The sequence below is a fragment of the Leuresthes tenuis genome, unplaced genomic scaffold (genome assembly GCF_036924035.1).
Source record: "Leuresthes tenuis unplaced genomic scaffold, fLeuTen1.0.hap1 SCAF_6, whole genome shotgun sequence".
Lineage (NCBI taxonomy): Eukaryota > Metazoa > Chordata > Actinopteri > Atheriniformes > Atherinopsidae > Leuresthes > Leuresthes tenuis.
In genome coordinates, this window is record NW_027325360.1 from 14,222,709 (window position 1) to 14,232,482 (window position 9,774).

A 9,774-nucleotide genomic window follows, 5' to 3' on the forward strand; every position below is an offset into this window, starting at 1 on the left:
TGCACTCGTGTAAAGACCCTGGACACAGGGTCCACTGTGACATTACATTTGGGTGCCCACTCAGCGTGTTGCTGTAGTCCATCATTTTGGAGTCGAACAAACTGACAACAACCTGCTGTTTCCAGTTTTTCTGGAACTTTCTCTTAGTCTGGAAGTCACGCATCTCACGATCAGCATTCCTCCCACTTTTCTTGACCAGGAAGGCAAAAAACTCCCCCCCCCCCTCAGCGTACAGACACAACCTGCCCCAGCTCCCCTGCATCCTCTGTATGTCCATGTTGGACTTGTACAACCTGACTGTACTGTGGTGGCTCCTCCCAGCTCCACGTGCAGTCTGGGGTTTCTGAACTGTCCTGGCTGTACAGTGGAGGAGCCAAACCAATCATAATGTACCCTCCATCGACAGCTACCTCATGCAGACGATCGGGACAGATTTGGCTTCTTTGAGAGTCTTCATATGATGGAGGAAAGGAGCTTGGTCTACAGAGAAAAAGATCCAGGATAAATGAGCTACGTTTTACATTAACTGAGCAAATCTATCAACAAATGAGATACATAAGAAATCTTCTATGATAGATTCTATTTGAGTATTTTCAAGCCAAATGCAAATGCAAACATTTCCCAGCCATTATCTTGGAAAAACATTAGTGTGTCTGGTAATAAGAGGCTCTTGATTCTGGATACGCTTTTAAACTTGCTTATGTGTTTTGAAGGACTGCTTTTCAAAACAATGAAAATGCATTTTCATTCCATTTCAACATAGACAATTTAAAAGTATTAGTGCGAGAAGTCATTGGTGGTTTTACCTTTCAACAGTGAAGATCTGGATGTGCCGCTCACGTTGTCTTCTCTGGAACATCTTGCTCTTCAAGCTGTGACAAAGGGTATATATGACCCCGATGAGCATAGCCAAAAAGCCGAAGACAATCACGATGTAAATAGAAATAGTCTTCAAACCGGGGGTAGTTTGCAGGGACACCAGGTAGGCCCCAATGCACGTCAGCGCGAATCCCAGAGCAGGTATAAACAAACAGGTCAGGGACAGCAGCCAAGACCTCCTCACGTTCATGGTTACTGAAGCCACTTGTTGCTCATTTGCTGGAGTTTAAAGGTGAAATTTCTTAGTTTTCTACCTTTCAAATGGTGCCTTGATGACAAACTAAATCAGGTCAGAGCTATTTAAGGATGAAAACAATTAGGTTCACATCTGATTTAATCAGTTCAGTCATCAAATCCAAGCACCAACAAGTGTGACTGCAGCTGAGAGTGTGTAAATCGTTCTCAGCTGCTCTGCCTCCTCAGACATAACAGGAAGTAGCTGTGATGTTCCTGCCTACTTGGTTGTTTATTAACACAGTTATTAATCTTGGGTCACAAGAATGGGTGAGTTAGTGCCTGTGGGGAAGTTAAAACACAGCCAGAGAAGTTCTTGTAAAACAACAACAGATTACACTTTGCAGACAAGTTTCCAGGTTTTCTTTGCAGACATACGAATAGCCTCATAACATACAATAAAGAATAAGTATTTTTTTTATCAAATGTATGTCAATTCACGTTTTGTTTTTGCAGCAACAGTTTTTCTAATCATTTTCAAATGTATGTCCTGTGCTGTTATGTTGTTTTGTTTCTAATCAAGTGCCAAAAGCTTTACACTCTTAAGAATTAACATAGAATTTTATACGTAGAAATTATGATTATTGCTTTTACTTTTTTCGTTAATCAACCCAAACCTTTTTAATTGTCACATTTGAATGGAGTCGATCATTTGTGAGCAATAGATTGATTTGTTTTGGTAGATTAAAGGTTAGTGATATGTTCCATCTCCACAGAGGGAAATTGCTTTGTAATTTGATTAATTCTTACTTGTTTTTCTGATCACTACCAGCTACACAGTGGGCAGTGAGCCGACAGCGTCTGTGCTGGTAAAAAGTTACAATACTGCACAATGTTTTCCTTGAAATAGGGTTCGACCTTTGACACAATCCAATGCGCAGGTCACAGAGAGTTTTTTTTTCTTCCCAAAACCTGTTTTCATTAACCAGGACTGAACTTAAACACATAAAAAGCTGAATTTACATGTTTGATCTTAAAGAGTTTTCCAACTTCCCTGACCAGTGTGACTTCATTTGGGTGATGTGTAAGCCTCATTTTAAGAGTATATGGATGGATTTCAATTGTGATTCTGTGTTACTCTACATGCAGGCGTTTTCTCACATTCAGTTATGGTGTGTTTGAATTTGTTTATTGTCATTCCTCCTTAAATCGGAGGTTCTGCTAAACCTATTCAGTGAATGATGTTCATGAATGCTTTGCATGTACTTTGGACTTGATGCTCGTTAAAAGTTGTTATGTTTGAATCTCCGCCCAGAAAAATATAGCTTTGATGTTACTGAAAACCACTGCATTGGATGACTGGCCACACCCTGAACAACGGCAGAGCCTCAAAACATCATTTTTTTCTTCACTTGTTATTATAATCCTCTGGAGTTAAAGTTTGGCAAACTTTTACAAGCACGTGCAGATTATACGTGTGCTCTAACATAAGTGATGAACCTTTTAACCTTTCTAAGCTAAGACACATAATATTTCAGGAACTTGAACTCTAAATGTACCAATGTACCAACTTTAAATGTACCATTTGTTAACATGTCACAATTTACAGATACATCCTCCTCGTCCATCTCATCCAGCCTGGTCTTTGTTGATTGGTCAGTATCATTATAGGTGATGGCTTTACACCATGTGATTAATGACTGGTGTATATGTATATGAATGAAACCTCTCCACACACCCCTGACACTACCTGAATGCAGCACCATCCTCACAGCTCACATTGGCACTCTGAGAGTGATATTGATATGAGAATCTTATCAGTCTTATCAGTGTGGAGCTCAGCTTGGGTAGTATCTTGATATTGCACCATGCCGATGATTTACAACTGGTTAATACAACTCTTTTTCTGATGCCAGGGTCACTAACAGTATCAGCTTATTAATTTGAATTATTCACCAAGAAATAAAGTTTTGATATTCACACTGATAATTGCCAGGCAGACTTTAATTCTCTTGCTGATGCACTCATTCAACAGCCTGATGTAACATGCTTTCAGTTCCTGTGAAATGTCAGACTAAGATGCATTCAGCACGTCAAGAACTTTATTCTGTTTAAAAGATGATCATAATGACTGGAAGATCGAGTATTTTCTGACTGCTTTATCTTTAGCACTGCGATCACGTAGTTTCTGGACTGATACGAGTCGGCCAATAAGAGAAAATAAACCAAAGTCTTAAAAGTAAGAGAATGATACTGCAATTACCTGCCTGTGCAAAGCAGATAGTCAGCAAATAAGCTGAAACAAGTCTCATCTGGTTCCTCTAGGAATGCTTGAGTGCTCATGGGGATTTCAGTGTCTGTGTCATTACAACAGTTACACTGCAGGTGAGAAATCTTATCTCAAAGTGTTTTCCTGCTTCCCTCTAGTGACTTGTTTTATTTATTCAAAATGACTGTGTGTGAATCAGTGTTTTGAGGTTCACGATGGCCATGTTGCAGGGAGGTACTGGTGGCTGATATGCACGTATTCAGCATACAAAGTAAAACCATGGAAAAAAATTGAGAGACCTTCATAAACTGCACAAATGTTTTATTATGAGGGCCCTTAAAACTCATTTAATTTAAAACTATTTCAAGATATGTATAGCTGCTGCATACAGTAGTTAAAAGATTAACTATTAGGAAAAGGTTTCAAAGGTCAGGCTCACACACGACAAGAAAGACAAGAAAACATGCCATGTTTTTCACTTAGCTTGTCAAACTATGCAAACTCAAACTGGTGATACAGTGAAGTCATTAACATATAGAGTCCTCGGGACCATACTTTAATACCATTTAGCATATTGACAGTTTGTAGAGCTCCAATTGATGGGTGATCACCATTCCTTCAAGACATTCCACTTAATGTTTTTCTGATGCAACTGCAGAGGATTGTCGATTGCATCAGTGATAAAAGTGCAAGTTAGTTGAGATCAGGTTAGTTTAAGATCTTAACATCTGCATTAATTATGCTTCTGCAATAAAATGAGTTTGTCTGCATGTTAATATCTACTTTTTTCACTGTTGTTAGCAGAATTACACTAAATACGTCCAACAGTCCAGCGCTTAGGTGTAAAACTGCAGTATTTATTTTCACTTACTTATTTCACACGTGTATCTATCTTCGTATACTTCTCCTTCATTACATTTCAGAGAGCATTGTACTTACAGCACTTTAAAAGAGAGAATTTTGCATAACTTCACTGTAATAGTTTAATTTGATGTTTGGTGTGTATAATATAAATTTGTAAAAATTAAAGCTCTCTGTGGCCGAATGAGCAGTATAGTAAGATGAAGCAATAATACTGAAATAAAATAAAATAGTACTTCAAATTCCTTTAGTTACATTCCACTACCACAGGAGGTGCAGGCAAACAACTTAAAAAAATAATAAAGTAATATGCAATCCACTATACTTGCAGTCCAATTCACACACACATACAAACCCACATGCACATCTTATTTTAGATCTAATTATTGAATGATAATAATAGATAGGGTGAGACAGGGAGCCATTAGTTGTGAGGAAAGGAGTGAAGGGCCGGATATTAATCAGGTGAACTCTGATGAGGACCTGCCATCCCCAGTCATCAATCAGCATCTGACTGCACACTCAGCAGTACACAACTTCCCTTGATATATGGTCACTAACTCAATAGATATCAGTAATTACATTGTTTAGATGATTGTGTTACATGGGCAATTTATGCAAATAAACTACAATGTGTACAGGATTGGCAGAGCGTTGCAGTAGTAGCATTAGAGCTCCACTTGGGGCAATATTGTATTATTCTGATTTACCAATGCCAGAGGATGCTGAATGTGAACCCTGCAGTACTGTTTGGTAATCATGTGATGTGGAATTATTTAATAAAATGCAAACATAAAACACTTACTGTGCCCCTGGACAGCAGGTCTGATAGGCTCATGACATGGAGTTAAAGTAGATCTTATTCATGTGGCTACTTGTATAACTTGTTATGACCCAGAGTGAAGGCTGCCTGCCTGGTTTCAATATTGAGATTTCATCACAGTGATGTCAGTTCAGAACCATCTAAATGGCTTCCTGATACTACGTGCACTCTTATCTGTAGTGTTTCTCTGCTCTTTCTGGTTGTAGCTCTGTAAACCCACACAGCTGTCTGGACCAACCAAAGCAGGAGGGGATCAATGAGGAGATCGATAGGGTCCCTGGGAGTCCTAATAGCCCTGTTACTGCTCCCTGACTCCCTGTCTGACTGCCTGATATAGCGCCACACTGGTGACGGTGGTGGGGGAAAGTGTGTTTCTGTGTGTGTGTGGCATCCAAGTCCTGTCAACGATCCCCTGCTGAGTCTGTACTTACACTTTGGTCATGATACAGCACAACAGGTTTCATAATTGTCCCCATTGATGGAGCTGATAGCCTCATATGTGCTGCACGGGCTCAGATTGAGTTCGCTTTTCTGTATTTGTCGCAAGTAAGCTTGATGAAAGTACTGCAACGCAAACAAATAGTTCACATACCACTGCTGGAACACACACATACAACATATCTGCAGTGTGCGTGTTGTGTGTGCTTCAACAGCCAATGATGCAATTCCTGTTGAGTAAATAAGCTGATATAGGGTATAGGAAGAGTGTCCTCTGTAAGTTATGAAGCACAAAGCAAAGATGTGGCAGTTGTGTGATGGGTGAGTGTCTTGCATGTCTAACTTACAAACCGGAGGCTGAGCTTTGCATCCCATCACAGGCCTGCAGTCAACACTTGAAGTGCTTTATTTACAACAAAAACAATCTTTCCTAAGTGGTTCGGTTTCCAGACTATGGCCCTACCTTGACAACAATCTAACTATCATTACCAACATGATTTCAGAACCAAAACCATATACACATGCACTAGTATGTATTCTACAAAACACTGACACCATTTTCGTGATAAATTCAATTTAGGGTTTTGCAGATGTACCAAACCTTGATGCAACAAATAATCTAATGGACTAAGTAAGTGTTTACATGGCAAGAAGGGTCTACTGAAGTTTGAATATTGGTGTCTGTTATATTGATTTAGACCATTTAGTCTTTTAATCTGTTTTTGTATGAAATTGCCAACCAATCAAAAAAATATAAAGCATAAGACTTATTAAATTGTCCCCCTAGTTATGGCCATGTTGCAATAGGACTGATTTATTTGCCATATTAAACGCTAGTCAGAGTAAGGTCACTAATGGGCATTCATAACATTTGGAGCTAGATGAGCCTACCTCAAGTATGTTAAAAATTTCCCCTAAATTGATTTAGTGAGACCAGCTCTTTAAGAGGGCTATGGTGGTTTTTCAGCTTATTCCGCTAAATCCTCCATCCCGCAATTCATTGCAGACTTTTGGGATGAATAGAAAAGAACAAGTCCTGAGGGCAAAGACATTAACTGTCCTTGCTTTTTTTGAAGGAGGTCTGTAGATAAGATGGGTGAAGACTAATAATGGCTTTATAAATGAAAATATACCAATGGGTGAGTCTTTGGGAGGACAATGAAAAGACCTAAACAAACAATGTGTTCACCTAGCTCTCAGTAAGTTCCCAAGCCACATAGTACCTACTGTAATCAAAAATCTCTGAAAATGTCTCTTAATACAGACAATATCAAAATTTTTACGAATTTTAAGATATTCTCGCTCTTTTGTTTATCGATCTCCTGCTCATCTTTCCTCCACAAACACTCAGCCTTTCATGGCTTTCATGGCTTTACAATAACCTTTTGACATCGTCTGCTTTAAATAAGATCAAACAGATTTTTCTCACTGTTATTAGCCCTAAATTTCCCCAATCTCAACTTTTTTTTAAAGAATGTATTATATATATGGATGTATATCAACCAATTAAATTAAATTCACAAGACAAATTGAAATATCTTGGTTTAATCTGCAATGATATGAAGGGTCAGAAAAAAATAAAATAAACTTTTAAATGTTTTCCCAATACTGTTACAACTATTTTTCACAGTTGTTTTTTAACTAAATACCTCTTGATCTAGTTGTGATTCCAGCTTGATGACACAGCTCAAGGTGAACGAAGGAATATAACCATACTCATGGCTCTACCTGGTGTGCATTTGAAATTCCTGAGGTTTAACCGAAAACAAATCGTTTGGTTCTGCGTGTCTGATATAAAAAAATTACAAAATCATATATGTAAAACTGGGCTGCATGGTGGTGTGGTGGTTAGCACCATTGCCTCACAGCCAGAGGGTTCCAGGTTCAATCTCCACCTGGGGTCTTTCTGTGTGGAGTTTGCATGTTCTCCCCATGTATGCATGGGTTCTCTCTGGGTGCCCTGGCTTCCTCCCACATTCATGCATGTTAGGTTAATTGGTGGCTGTAAAATCCTCCTTAGGAGTGAATGTGAGCGTGTGTGTGGTTGTTTGTCTCTGTGTGGCCCTGTGATGGACTGGCAACCTGTCCAGGGTGTACCCTGCCTCTTGCCCAATGACTGCTGGGATCAGCTGCAGCCTCCCCATGACCTGACCGATGGATTAAGCGGGAATAGAAAATGGATGGATATATATATTTAAAACAGAACTTTTGCAACTTCCACAAGATATTTTTCTTGAACTTGAAGCTAACTTGCCTGAATGTGTCATCTAGTCTTTGTCTGTCACACCTCTCTGTGCCTGCATTGATAATTTCACCATGATACAATGCTGGCTCTCTTAGTGTACCCACTCAAAAATGAGTTGTGAAAAAGTACAATATATCAGCCAAAGATTGCTGCTATCTGAATACCCCGCTGATTTCCCAGATTATCAGGCTTCACACTGGCACCTCAGCTGTGGCAATAAATATAAGAAAAGAAGCAACAAGAACACTAGCCCCGACAAGTGATTTTACACAGTTTACATTTTTTTGTACCTAATTTCTGAACTGTACACAATAATGAGAAGTCTACAGCAACCATGTTTTTTTGCAGTCAGGTCACTACTGCATTTTCCCCAAACATCAAAACCAGATGGGAAGAAAAAGGGACTACAAATCAGCATGTGGAAGTCACTGCACCCGAGGAGCCGACTGGAAAATATTTTATAAAATCCAGGCTGTGCACTAAGATACTTCAAACACAACTTTGGAGATAGCTGCTTCTGAGGTGTGGTTGAGCATCGAGAGAGCAAGTTACAGGACAAGGAACACATTGGTTGGTTTTACGCTTTTGCACCAGAGAGAACAACCTCTTCTTTTCAGTCTTGTAGGGATCAGTGAGTCTAATTAAACCCACAGATTACACACAGCAAGGAATCCCACACCCGCATCAGAAAATATGCCTCTGCAGTCCATTATAGCTTTCCATAAATAAACCCATGATGCCAGTCACACACCACATTACATCACTTGCTGTGGATGTAAGCATGTAAAGTTCAAAGATCGGCAGCAGAGTCATGTTGGAGGCAGATGTTGGGCTATACATCCATAGTTCCCTGCATTACGTTCCTCATGGGTAAGATGATAAGATGATAAGGCCAGGGCTGTCCTGCATAGGCCAGGGGGAGAGGTAATAATCGCCGCATATAATTCAGGGTAATGAAGGCTCTGCTACTACATCAGCCATAAAGAACCATAAAGAATGATAGGAGAGGCAGACGGGAAGCCGCTCACACATTTGACCTGCGCTGGCATCCATCCACCGCCTATAAATTTTTGGTGTGGTCTGACTCCAGGCAAGAAGGGAAGGCAGAAGAGGAGAGGAGGGAGATAGACAGATGTGGAGAAAAGGGGGGGGATAGATGAGTGACAGCAGAAAAAGAGAGACTGGGAGCACATGATTTAGCCTCAAACAAGACACAGAGGTCAAATCTTTCTCTCTGATCTTTCAAGAAATATACTGTACTTCTTGTGTCCTTTGAGACTACTGCAGCTAGAACAGTGCTCCATAATATATGGAACTATGTTCAGACTATCAGACTTCTATGAGAGACAGATGAAAACAGATAAAAAGAAAAGTAGTATTTCCTTTGATTGAAACAGGGTTGTGTCATCTGGGGTTGACGTACCAAAATCATCTCCAAAAATGAAATATGGTATCCATTACTGATATATAAGGAAACATTTTCAAAACTCTCGTCCACTCCGGCCGTCCCACCTATTGGTTTCCCCTCCAGTTCATTGGTATGCAAACGGTGCAGCAGTGTACTTTTGGTACACTGGGCTGTGCTGCTCTCCTCTACATGTCTGCTAAATGACAGTAATTATTTTCCTGGGCTGCAGGCGACTCATGCATGTTTTATTTCCACCTCCACCTCCCCCATCTGCCTTCACGGTGGTGCATGGCACATATTGTGGTGGAATGAAAGGAAAAAAAATAGCAGCAGATCATTTTATTTCTCTCCATGCCTTCCTATTGGTCCCCACTGGGTTCTTTAGCCTTGGTTCTTTCAGTGATGAGGCCCGGTCTTTTATGGTACCAGGGGAATTTTTGCAGGGACTGACAGATGCTGTTAGGCTGGTCTCATGATGGTTTAGATGCAGATAAAGACACCTAATGGTGTATTGCATACACTGGCTGCTGTTCTTAGCATTTTGCTTTGAAATGGCCATCATGTTTCAGTTCAGAGCTGGTCCATGGCATGAGAGACAACTGTGGTGGTTTAGGAGTTAGGATGCTTTCCGCAATTAAGAAAAAAACAACAACTTCTACCACTGTAATAAACATACT